Source organism: Rutidosis leptorrhynchoides, chromosome 2 (genome assembly GCF_046630445.1).
Source record: "Rutidosis leptorrhynchoides isolate AG116_Rl617_1_P2 chromosome 2, CSIRO_AGI_Rlap_v1, whole genome shotgun sequence".
Lineage (NCBI taxonomy): Eukaryota > Viridiplantae > Streptophyta > Magnoliopsida > Asterales > Asteraceae > Rutidosis > Rutidosis leptorrhynchoides.
Genome location: NC_092334.1, coordinates 456002205 through 456016305, shown reverse-complemented (window position 1 = coordinate 456016305; position 14101 = coordinate 456002205).

Here is a 14101-nt window from a genome sequence, read left to right as displayed (position 1 = left end):
AATTCAACAACGGTTGAAAACCGCCCAAAGTTGACAAAAGAGCTACGCTGACATTAAAAGAAAAGATATAGAATTTGAAATTAGAGAGATGGTCATGCTTAAAGTTGCACCTTGGAAAGGCGTTGTTCGATTTGGTAAACGAGGGAAATTAAATCCAAGGTATATTGGACCATTCAAGATTATTGATCGTGCCGGACCAGTAGCTTACCGACTTGAGTTACCTCAACAACTCGCGGCTCTACATAACACTTTCCACGTCCCTAATTTGAAGAAATGTTTTGCTAAAGAAGATCTCACTATTCCGTTAGATGAAATCCAAATCAACGAAAAACTTCAATTTATCGAAGAACCCGTCGAAATAATGGATCGTGAGGTTAAAAGACTTAAGCAAAACAAGATACCAATTGTTAAGGTTCGATGGAATGCTCGTAGAGGACCCGAGTTCACCTGGGAACGAGAAGATCAGATAAAGAAGAAATACCCGCACTTATTTCCAGAAGATACGTCAACACCTCCAACTGCTTAAAATTTCGGGACGAAATTTATTTAACGGGTAGGTACTGTAGTGACCCGAACTTTTCCATGTTTATATATATTAAATGAAATTGTTATTTACATGATTAAGTGTTTTCAACATGTTAAGCAATCAAACTTGTTAAGACTTGATTAATTGAAATAGGTTTCATATAGACAATTGACCACCCAAGTTGACCGGTGATTCACGAACGTTAAAACTTGTAAAAACTATACGATGACATATATATGGTTATATATATAGTTAACATGATTTTATTATAAGTATGTATCTCATTAGGTATTTTAACAATGAGTTATATACATAAAAATGAGACTATTAATTTAAGAAACTTGAAAACGATATATATAACGATTATCGTTATAACAACGTCTTACTAGGTACATATGAATCATATTAAGATATTGATACACTTGGTTAATTATGTTAAATTATAAGTAAATATATTATTAAGTGTATTAACAATGAAATACATATGTAAAAATAAGACTACTAACTTAATGATTTCAAAACGAGACATATATGTAACGATTATCGTTGTAACGACATTTAACTGTATATATATCATACTAAGATATATTATATATCATAATATCATGATAATATAACAATTTAACATCTCATTTTTTATAATAAATAATGGGTTAACAACATTCAACAAGATCGTTAACCTAAAGGTTTCAAAACAACATTTACATGTAACGACTAACGATGACTTAACGACTCAGTTAAAATGTATATACATGTAGTGTTTTAATATGTATTCATACACTTTTGAAAGACTTCAAGACACTTATCAAAATACTTCTACTTAACAAAAATGCTTACAATTACATCCTCGTTCAGTTTCATCAACAATTCTACTCGTATGCACTCGTATTCGTACTCGTACAATACACAGCTTTTAGATGTATGTAATATTGGTATATACACTCCAATGATCAGCTCTTAGCAGTCCATGTGAGTCACCTAACACATGTGGGAACCATCATTTGGCAACTAGCATGAAATATCTCATAAAATTACAAAAATATGAGTAATCATTCATGACTTATTTACATGAAAACAAAATTACATATCCTTTATATCTAATCCATACACCAACGACCAAAAGCACCTAAAAACACTTTCATTCTTCAATTTTCTTCATCTAATTAATCTCTCTCAAGTTCTATCTTCAAGTTCTAAGTGTTCTTCATATATTCTACAAGTTCTAGTTACATAAAATCAATAATACTTTCAAGTTTGCTAGCTCACTTCCAATCTTGTAAGGTGATCATCCAACCTCAAGAAATCTTTGTTTCTTACAGTAGGTTATCATTCTAATACAAGGTAATAATCATATTCAAACTTTGGTTCAATTTCTATAACTATAACAATCTTATTTCAAGTGATGATCTTATTTGAACTTGTTTTCGTGTCATGATTCTGCTTCAAGAACTTCGAGCCATCTAAGGATCCGTTGAAGCTAGATCCATTTTTCTCTTTTCCAGTAGGTTTATCCAAGGAACTTAAGGTAGTAATGATGTTCATAACATCATTCGATTCATACATATAAAGCTATCTTATTCGAAGGTTTAAACTTGTAATCACTAGAACATAGTTTAGTTAATTCTAAACTTGTTCGCAAAAAAAAAGTTAATACTTCTAACTTGACTTTTAAAATCAACTAAACACATGTTCTATATCTATATTATATGCTAACTTAATGATTTAAAACCTGGAAACACGAAAAACACCGTAAAATCGGATTTACGCCGTCGTAGTAACACCGCGGGCTGTTTTGGGTTAGTTAATTAAAAACTATGATAAACTTTGATTTAAAAGTTGTTATTCTGAGAAAAAGATTTTTATTATGAACATGAAACTATATCCAAAAATTATGGTTAAACTCAAAGTGGAAGTATGTTTTCTAAAATGGTCATCTAGACGTCGTTCTTTCGACTGAAATGACTACCTTTACAAAAACGACTTATAACTTATTTTTCTGACTATAAACCTATACTTTTTCTGTTTAGATTCATAAAATAGAGTTCAATATGAAACCATGGCAATTTGATTCACTCAAAACGGATTTAAAATGAAGAAGTTATGGGTAAAACAAGATTGGATAATTTTTCTCATTTTAGCTACGTGAAAATTGGTAACAAATCTATTCCAACCATAACTTAATCAACTTGTATTGTATATTATGTAATCTTGAGATACCATAGACATGTATACAATGTTTCGACCTATCATGTCGACACATCTATATATATTTCGGAACAACCATAGACACTCTATATGTGAATGTTGGAGTTAGCTATATAGGGTTGAGGTTGATTCCAAAATATATATAGTTTTATCATAACATCATTGTTAGTAAATATAAAAATTAATATTTTTATTAATAGGATAATAATCATTATTACTACAAAATAATACAACTTTTACTTATTATTATTACCAATGTTATTTTATCAAAGAAATATGTAATACAAATAATATAATTACCTTAATAAAACCTATCGTAATATTTTTATGATATCAAATGAACTTTATAAATTTTATTTCTTAAGATATATAAAAGTATATTTGTATATAAATTTATATTTATTAATAAAAGGATTATATTATTTACTCTAGTAAATCTTTTAAAATTATTTAAAAATATAAAACGGCGATATTTAAACTATATAATAATCATGTATAAATTTTTGAAAACCATTTTGAGTCAAATTGACTTTTGTTGACTTTTGCATAGTAGTCTCGAGCATTAGGATTGTGGTACACTATGACTTAACTTAAATTATTAGACAAATATTGACCAACATATAAAATATATAATTAATATAGGTTCCTGAATCCGAGGCCAACCTTACACTTGTTCATTGATGTTATATGTTTTTTTACTACAAAATACAGTATGGTGAGTTTCATTTGCCTTTTTACCCTTTATATTTTTGGGCTGAGAATACATGCGCAGTTTTTATAAATGTTTTACGAAATAGACACAAGTAATTGAAACTACATTATATGGTTGAATGATCGAAATCGAATATGCCCCTTTTAGTCTGGTAATCTAAGAATTAGGGAACATATACCCTAATTGACGTGAACTCTAAAGATAGATCTATCGGGCCCAACAAGCCCCATCCAAAGTACCGGATGCTTTAGTACTTCGAAATTTATATCATGTCCGAAGGAGGATCCCGGAATGATGGGGATATTCTTATGTGCATATTGTGAATGTCGGTTACCAGGTGTTCAATCCATATGAATGATTATTTTTGTCTCTATGCATGGGACATATATTTATGAGAAATGAAAATGAAAATCTTGTGGTCTATTAAAATAATAGAAATGATTATTTATGTTAAACTAATGAACTCACCAACCTTTTGGTTAACACTTGAAAGCATATTTATTCTCAGGTATGAAAGAAATCTTCCGCTGTGCATTTGCTCATCTTAGAGATATTACTTGGAGTCATTCATGACATATTTTAAAAGACGTTGTATTCGAGTCGTTGAGTTCATCAAGATTAATATTTAGTCAATTATAGTTAGATATATTATGAAATGGTATGCATGCCGTCAACTTTCGATGTAATGAAAGATTGTCTTTTCAAAAACGAATGCAATGTTTGTAAAATGTATCATATAGAGGTCAAGTACCTCGCGATGAAATTAACTATTGTGAATCGTTTATAATCGATTTGGACTTCGTTCGAATGGATTAGGACGGGTCTTGACAGTTGGTATCAGAGCGGTGGTCTTAGCGAACCAGGTCTGCATTAGTGTGTCTAACTGATAAGTCGTTAGGATGCATTAGTGAGTCTGGACTTCGACCGTGTCTACATGTCAAAAGTTTTGCTTATCATTTTGTGTCGAAAATCATCTACTTATCATCCGTAAGAAATTACCTGCTTATCATTCTTAAGTCTAGACACGTCTTACTGCATTGATAGCATAAATAGTGTATAGACAAAATTCATATCTTAGCGTATCTGCTAATTCATATCTTAACGTATCTGTTACTATAAATTCTGTCTAACAGTTTCCGAAAGTTCCTCCGTAATCTACGGAATCTGTTGGACTATATATATATATAGGTATTCTATGTAATTGGAATATCATCCAAAACCAAAAATCATTTCATATCGAAAATTCTTTAGTTGATCGTGTAAGATGGATCCTGTAAAAAAATTTTCAAGATCATATAGTTCCGAAGGCGATTCTGAAGACTCTGAAGGTAGTGTGACCGAAGTGCCTCAACTGGTTAACTACACTTCTTTCTGGAGGAGATGGAGATGGGTTCGAGACATACTCACTCATTGGAGAAATGAAGAGAGAGAACCTTACCGCGAACCAGATTTACCTCCTGACAACGGAGAACTTGACGCGCTCATCGGTCAACCAATTCGCAATACTGTTTTCACACTCTTTGCCCGAATATTCCATCTCGAAGAATGCATTCAAAGAATTATGTTGGTAATTCAGCCTCTACTCCCGACTACTAATCAAGTAGGGTTAGTGGAAGAAGTTAGGGAACTTCGTGCTAGGTTTGAAGAAAGAATAGAGTTTCCAGAAAGTACAGTACGCAGTTTGGAAAATAGACTTACGTCTATAGCAACAACACCAATACTACCAACAACACCCACATCGCAAGCCTCAATACTACAAGCACCAGCAGCATCACTGGCATCAATGGTACCACCATCATTAATATCAACAGTATCATTACCACCACCAACAACCACATCCGCAACCCGCACTTCAATATCGCATCTGAAATCGGTACTTCAAACATCAACATCACACACCTCGTCATCACAATCTGTACCTCGGATATCGACATCACACGCACCATAGATACCAAGGAGTATCAACAACAACAAACGATGAAGTATGGATTCATAACTTCATCGGAGAAATATTCTACGGCGATCATTTAATCTATAATTTTAGAGGTTATCTATTTCAGCCTTAACCATAAATCAGATAAGTGGACATAGATGATAGAGAGAAGAATCGAAAACCTGAAAAGAATGGTGCGCAATTTACAAGCTAGACTTGTTATACAAACATCACCAGCAGTTACCTACATTATCACCAGCACCAACAGTATCGTCAGCACCACCAGCACCGTCAGTACTATCAGCATCAACAGCACTAGCAGCACCTATAACATCACAAGCTCCGTCAGTTTAAGAAATTTCTGTGGATATCATCACTGACCAACAACGAGTATATTGTATCAACGAGTTATGAAGTATTAACTCATTCCCTCTAAAGAAGTTATATGTATATTATATATATATATATATATATATATATATATATATATAAATCTTGAGATCAAAATAAATTTTTCCGTACTAAGCTATTACGTATGAATCTTAACTACTCGGTTAATTCATATTACTAATATGCTATGATGTACATCTTTCGTCAACAACCTAACCATCATTAATTACAATCTCTATTTTAATTCAATAAATTCCAATAAATCAAGTGTATTATTCAAATATATGTTTGATTTTTCATTGTCATCATCAATGTACTCGTAACTTTTTCAATAACATCAATCGTACCTTGCGAAGTTCACAAGAATTTCACAAACACCAACATCATGTATAAATAAATAACAATATATTGATTCATAATTCCAATTTCATTGAATAAATACTCCGTAATTTCTAAAGTCTTTAGGGATTATTCAATTCTAGTTTCAATCGTAAATCAATGAGTTTAATTTAATATTAACTCATTAGATCTATGTTACATCTAAAAGAAATATACGCATATATATTTTCGTAAAGACTGTAATAAAAATTCGTTTGTACAAAATATTAATTGTGAAAAATTTTTAACGGGTAGGTAATACCCGTGAGATATATAAATTCACAATTAATATGTTACCTTCTTCGAATCTGATTTAACATTCATACTCACTATTTTCACAATAATATACATTCTTTTATAGAAATCAAAACAACCATATACATTCAAAAATCTAATTACATATTTTGATTTTGAAACCTCAGAATTCAACTCGAGATATAACCAAAAATCATCACTCCTAGAGCCCTACACCTTTCAAAGCCATACTTTAACTTCAAAACTGTGTTAGAACATCATATGTATACTAACGATTACCATCTGTGTTCAAACCCTTTGAAATTCCTGAAGACACTTCAAACAATGAACAATCGAGATGATGATCCAACCACATGTTACTCATAGTTATGTACCTGAAAGACTCTTGAAACCCAAGTAAAAGTTTAACACGTACCCACGTTAAATCCTTTGGCATCTATTAGCAAAAATAATCATGCGAATCCTTTTCAAAGTAGCAAATTTTGTCACAGCTTCAGCAAGTCAACTTCGACTTTTCATTCGAAGTAGCCTTATTATAACCGGTAATATATACGATTATCCTTTTGTTACCGGAGAACCTTTTACATTCCACCACCTTATCAGCAGATGTACCAGCAACTTCGTTACCCTTTGGCGCAAGTCTCTCCGAAAGATCATTATGTGTACTCATTGAAACCCTATCATATACTCATCCTCATCTTGTAACAAGAATTGCCATACTAATTACAGGGAATTAGCAATCAGTATTGTGAAATCTTGCAGCATGTCTACATCAACAGTTATATATATACATATAACGTCAAACTTCAATACTTACATACTTCGAGTGTGAAGTTTCTGAAAAACACCCCAATCTACGAATTAGATCTCCGAATTTTGGAAAAGCTGAATGAAGCAGCAGAAACTGTTGACAATCGTAACAGTAAAAAGTTTGATGATAAAGAATAGTGTGTTGACACAATTCAGAAAAAGAGAAGAATTGGAACTGGAAAACGAATTGAGCAAAGTATGAAGGAGGTCGTGGACAAATCACAAAGATGAAACCTGCCTTCAAAGGATCCAAATGATTCAGTGTCTGCTGAAATCGTTAGCAAACACATTACTCCCAATTCTAAACCTTCACAGACAAATCTCCACCATCATCCATTGATATTAGAAATTCTAAGATATCATCATATCTTTCATTATAAATATCCTCCATATTTCTGAATATATTTTCATAGCTATTCTTATCTGAAATCATTTATCTCCTCGCGTTATCTATGTTACATCTTAAAAGAAACTATTTTAGTTTCTAAATTCTGAAACCTTCGAGTTTAAAATAAGAATATTTTTGAAGTAGTGTTGGGAACTGAAGCATGAATTAGTATAATATAATGACACTTGATCAACGTGATTATATTACAGTAATTCATGCTGAGTTTCTAAATGGAACGTGATGATTCACAGATCCTAACGTCATCATGTGCCATGTTACACGACTCTTGTATTCTATTTAACCTCTAAAAGATCAAGAAAATATTTCTTGATGATTCGGTCTTTTCCCAGGTATTTTGGTAATTTGACAAATCAAGATCGTGCCATTACCATTTCTTTCTTAGAACATTAACAATGTTCATTCCGAAATTCATATCTGCGAATTCTGGACCATTACAAGCGGTGCTTAATCGCAAGAAGAAGAAACGAAAGGACAAAGATCTGAAATAGAAATTAGAGTATAAATCGCAGCAAATAAAAGAAAGCATTAACTGGAGATGATAATGATTATGGGAGACAGAAGTAGGAATATAGAAATATAAGAGGAGATATAAAACCTGACAACCACCCAGAAATTACAAACCGTGTATATCAATACGTATTGCAACGTAAAGGCACGGGAGAATTAACAATACTATAACCCCAAGGTAAAAGTAGAAATAAACAAAATCCTCAGGTGGTAAATGAAAAAGGAAAATGACAGATATGAAAGTTAGGAGTATATCAAGGATCAGAATGGGATGGAGCATATTGACGTATGTTTTAAAATATAAGTTGAGGGAGAAATAATGGAAAGTGTAAGTTAAAAGGAAACGAAGGAGGTAGATTTATAGTAACATATCCGACGAAGAAATCGAGATGTATTATCGCATTAAATTGAAACGGATCCTAATTTCCGTAATTTCCGAAAAATCAAATCTTATGTAGATTACAAAGATTTTCTTTAATCCAAAGATCAATGACGTCAAAAGATAAGGCAAATCTCTATTATCTCATTTCATTCTTTTACGATAGCTTCACTCATACGCTTCAAGAAATCAAATTATTCTATCCATAATTCTAAATCATGATAAAACTCTATGTATCAGCTTATATTCGTCATAATAACATTCTCATTGTTAACCACGACGACCTCTATCAAATTTCGGGGACGAAATTTCTTTAACGTGTAGGTACTGTGACGACCCGGAAATTTCTGAACAAATTTAAACTTCAATCTTTATATTATTCCAACACGATAAGCAAAGTTTGTTAAGTTAAATCTCAAAAATTTTAAACTATGTTCATACATTCATTTAACCTCGACCAAACTCTGACGATTCACGAACTAGTAAATGAATGGTTATGATTATATATGTATATATGTATATATATATATAACTTGAAAACATTAACAAAGTACTAAACATAAACGTATTTGTTTCAATATGATTATTGACGAGATTAAAAGATAAGATCAAATAATTGATTTATCAGATACATTGAATTATGATTATGAGTCTCTGTTGAGAGGTCCACTTTGATTTGAGAAATCTATTTTTTTAACGATATTCGGAATAAATGGTAAAGTGAACTTCAAGTAAGGACAAAGTGTCAAGTAGCGAGAGCTAGTCAGATTGTTGGAAATTCCTGTTAAATTTCAATACATGCCTTACAGTAATTGCCTCGTAACTTTTAATAAGATAAATTAATTAACCTTCATATTAGGTATTGTGAAAGTAAAATTAGGGAATATAGGTAAATTAGAAAAATAGATATTGACAAGTTGAATAAATTGACGTTTTACATTAAGATGATTCCTTATGTTTGATTTTTCCTTTAAACTAAATCCTACAAGTCATTTTTTTTTTAAACTAGAAGTTAATTCATATGTGATTTTACGTTCATAAACGAAAACGTCTTTTCGATATAATAGATTTTTTAAGAACGTCTTATGACATAATAACTTCTACTAATATAACCTTTGTAATATAATGTTTTGGGAATATAAAGTAATTGGAATATTAAAATATCGTTGTAAACGTTTTTATATAAATAAAGTATATCAATTTTAAACTTTAAAAATACAAATGTTACGAAATAATATTTCTTATTATTTAAATGATTTCAAGATATATAAATTTGAATATTATTAGTTTTGAAAAAAATATATATTATATATTGTCCCAAATTTATATTTCGAAATAAAAATATATATCTTAACTTAGTCATAAAAACGTCCCAATTTAAAATGATATAATTTAGTAAACAACGAGCCACTGATTCATAGAAGCAAATAACCACGACGCTCAAATTTTATAAGATACATTTTCATGAAGTAAATTTTTGATAAGTAAGTCAAATTATTATTAGAGGTACACGTCGCTTAACGAAAAAGGCTAGTTTTCTAAACGTACGAAAGTGCGCTCGAAAAACTGAAAGTGGTACATGAGTCGTGAGACCACGTCCGTGTCATTTTAGTAAAAATTATATTTTTATCATGAGTGTAAATATAATATAATATTTAATTAATTCTAAAGATTAAATATTATATATATTAAATATTTATGTATCATGCGTGTTATATATGTAATGAAAGTGTCGGCCGAAATTATTGGTCAATGTGGGCTGTCACTTGTGATCATGCAATCGCATGAACAAATAGAAGAGCCCCCATGCGATCGCATGGGGGGTAGATGAGGGTAAGGTTGCTTATATTCACGAATTCGTTCCAGTTTATTTTTTTTCATCCATCTTCTCGTGCTCTCTCTATAATATATATTTATATTTATATATTTATATTATGATTTATGATTATTATTAATATTAAGATTATTAATATTAATCTTATTATTATTAGTATTAGTATTATTGGGAGCGATATTATTAGTATTATACATAAAATACTACGACAAGGGTACACACGAATTATTTTAGAACACGTTTTGAGAGCGGGATAGGGCTAAGGAAATTATGAGTTATGGCTATGGAGGTGATGGGTAATGTTCATGGGTATGCTCGTGAGGCCAAACTAGTGTTTGTCATCTCCGTTGCGTCTCTGTACCTTTCCTACAATATTGAACCTCAATATTGATACGTGAGTACTCGTAAATTAATTTTTACACATTAATAGTGTATCCTTGACTAGTGCTCGAGAATATAGGATTATGCATGCTTGTACTTTTGATATTGCCCTTAGACAGGTTAAGTTGAATCTTGAATTAGTTACACTTGCAGTTGAGATAAGGTATAAGATATGCATATTATTGGAAAGCTAGCGAAAAATTAAGAACTTTTCATTTAGAACTCGAATGGATTCGATGAACGGATTAGAAGTTATAGTCAATTAAATTTTGGATATTATTATTAAAAATGATTATTATCATCTAGTTTTTTATCAAATTATTATTATTATTATTATTATTATTATTATTATTATTATTATTATTATTATTATTATTATTATTATTATTATTATTATTATTATTATTATTATTATTATTATTATTATTATTATTATTATTATTATTATTATTATCATTATCAATAAAATGTATTATCATTAAAAATTGTTATTATTATTACTATTGTTAAAGATATAATTAGTATTATTATTATTATTATTATTAATCATTAAAATAGTTATTAGTAATATCATTATCATAACATTTATTATTATTAGTATTATAATATTAAGTAGCACTTAATTATTATAACTACTATTATTATCATCAAAATGAACACGATATAAAAGACGTGAAAGGACCCGTCCTTATCCACCTGGACGAAGTCATCAACATTTGGTCCCATTGCGATGATTGACTCCAAGTAATGTCCTTAAAATGAGCAAATGCACAGCGGAAGACTTAATTCGTACCTGAGAATAAACATGCTTAAAAGTGTCCCTAAAAATCCCAAATTTTTAGATTAAATATATATAATTATTTTACTCATTAACTGTTTGAAACCTGACAAAAAAGGTTCAAAAATTACTTACTTTCTGTTCGAATTTATATGTACGGAGTACTAATATTTAAACTTAAAAAGATATAAATATTTCCATCAAACTTGTTATCTTCGTAATCGATTTACAGACTAACTTTTATTTTAAATTTTCATAAACTCGTATTAGATCTATATCAACACTGGCGAAATGCCAACCGGGTATTACAATCGTTTACTATTTAAGCTCGAAATCATTTATTTTCCATATACTATATGTATATATATAAATACATTTTAGTAACATGTTTTATTACATAAATAAATATATTAAATATATATATAAAAATATAATCTTATATATTTACAAGTAATAATAATAATAATATTTCTCATTACATCTTATATTATTTTATTTTGCATATTATTTCTAATAGTTAAATCGTATTATATTTCAAATTAAAATATGTACATATATATATATATATATATATATATATATATATATATATATATATATATATATATATATATATATATATATATATATATATATATATATATATATATATATATATATATATATATATATATATATATATCTATTTACAAATAGTTGTTCGTAAATCGTCGGGAACAGTCGAAGGTCAATTGAATATATAAAACAGTTCATAATTTTTGAGATCCAACCTAACAGACTTTGCTCATCGTGTTGAAAATACAATATCATATCGAGAGTTTGGTTTAAAATTAGTCGAAATTTTCCGGGTCGTGACAGTACCTACCCGTTAAAAAAATTTGTCCCAAAATTTGATCGAGGTCGTCATGGCTAACACTAAAAATGTTTTCATGACGAATATGAGTTGATAAATAGTGTTTTATCATTTTTGATTAATATAGATAAAACGATTCGATTACTCGAAGCTACGAATGAAGCTATCACAAATGAGTGAAATGAGAAAATAAAGATTCGTCTTGACTTTTGACGTAGTCATGGTTGATTTCCGGAATTCATGGAATTTAAAGAAAATCTTTTAATCAGAAAGAAAATGTAATAGCACGATTTATTAGCAATTGTTGGAATTATGGAAAGGATAGAAATATCAAGAGAATATTTTCTTGATATGTTTAGAGGTTAAATAGAATGAAAAAGTTATGTAACATGATTCATGATAAAGGTATGATCTGTGATCCTTTTTCACATTTCATTAGAAACTCAGCATGACTTACTGTAATATAATCACGTTGGCCAAGCGTAATTATATTATACTAACTCATGCTTCAATTCCCAACACTTCTCCACAATTCATTCATAATTTATACTTCAATTTTACAGAAGTTCCCAATATAATATAAAACCGAAAACACACAAAGGTAGATAATTTCGGACAAGAATATTTATGAAAATATCCTCAGAAATATCGAAGATATTTTATGATGATATTTTGGAATTTCTAAGTTCGAAGGTTGATAAAGAAAAATTTTCCACAAGATTTTAACATGACTTTGGAGCAAGATTTTCTCTAAAGATTTCATCAGATCCAGAATTACCTGGATTCTTTGAATATAGGGTTTAGTCCTTGTATTTATCCTTGGTCTCCTTCATGGTATGCTCAATCCGATTTTCAGTATCAAATTTTTTTTTCGAGCGTTCCTAACACTTCCTTCTTTATCATCAAACTCTTGGCTATTCAGGCCATCTACAATTTTACTGTTTCGTCTGCATTTAATGCTACGATATTTGAATTATCGGTTATCAATCTGAGATATTTTCAGGAGAATTGTGTTTTTAGATGATTAAACGCTGATGGTAGTATGGTTGAATATAAAAGGTTCTCTGGTAATAATAAGTGAGCACGCATATATATCAAGGTTATAATAAGGTTGTTTCGGACAAAAAGTCAAAGTTGACTTGCTGGAGCTGTGACAAAATTGGCTAATTTAGAAAGGGATTGCAAAGTTATTTTTGGTGATAACAATGCCAAAGGAGCTAGCACAGATACGTGTTAAACGTTTACTCAGGTTCCGAGTGTTTTCAGGCGCATAACCATATGCATAAATCTTTTCTCCCATAATTGAAGTGCGGTTGGTTCATCCCCTCGATTGAGGTGTTTTCCAGAATTATGAAAGGTTTGAACGCAGATTATAATTGTCAAGATACAAATGAGGTTTAAGATGATATCAAGTGGCAAACTTGAAGAATTGTTTAGTTTCATATGTTATAGTAAATATTTTAATTCATTTTATTGTTCAATGTTGGTAGTCCACAGTTGATAGTCCAAAGTTAGCAATTCAATAATTCATATATAGTTTAATATATAATATTCGAATTAATTAATACGTATCGTGACCCGTATTCGTCTCAGACTCGATCACAACTCAAACTATATATATTATTGTAGAATCAATCTTAACCCTGTATAGCTAACTCCAGCATTACTGCATATAGAGTGTCTATGGTTATTCCAAATAATATATATAGATGCGTCGATATGATATGTCAAAACCTTGTATACGTGTCCTG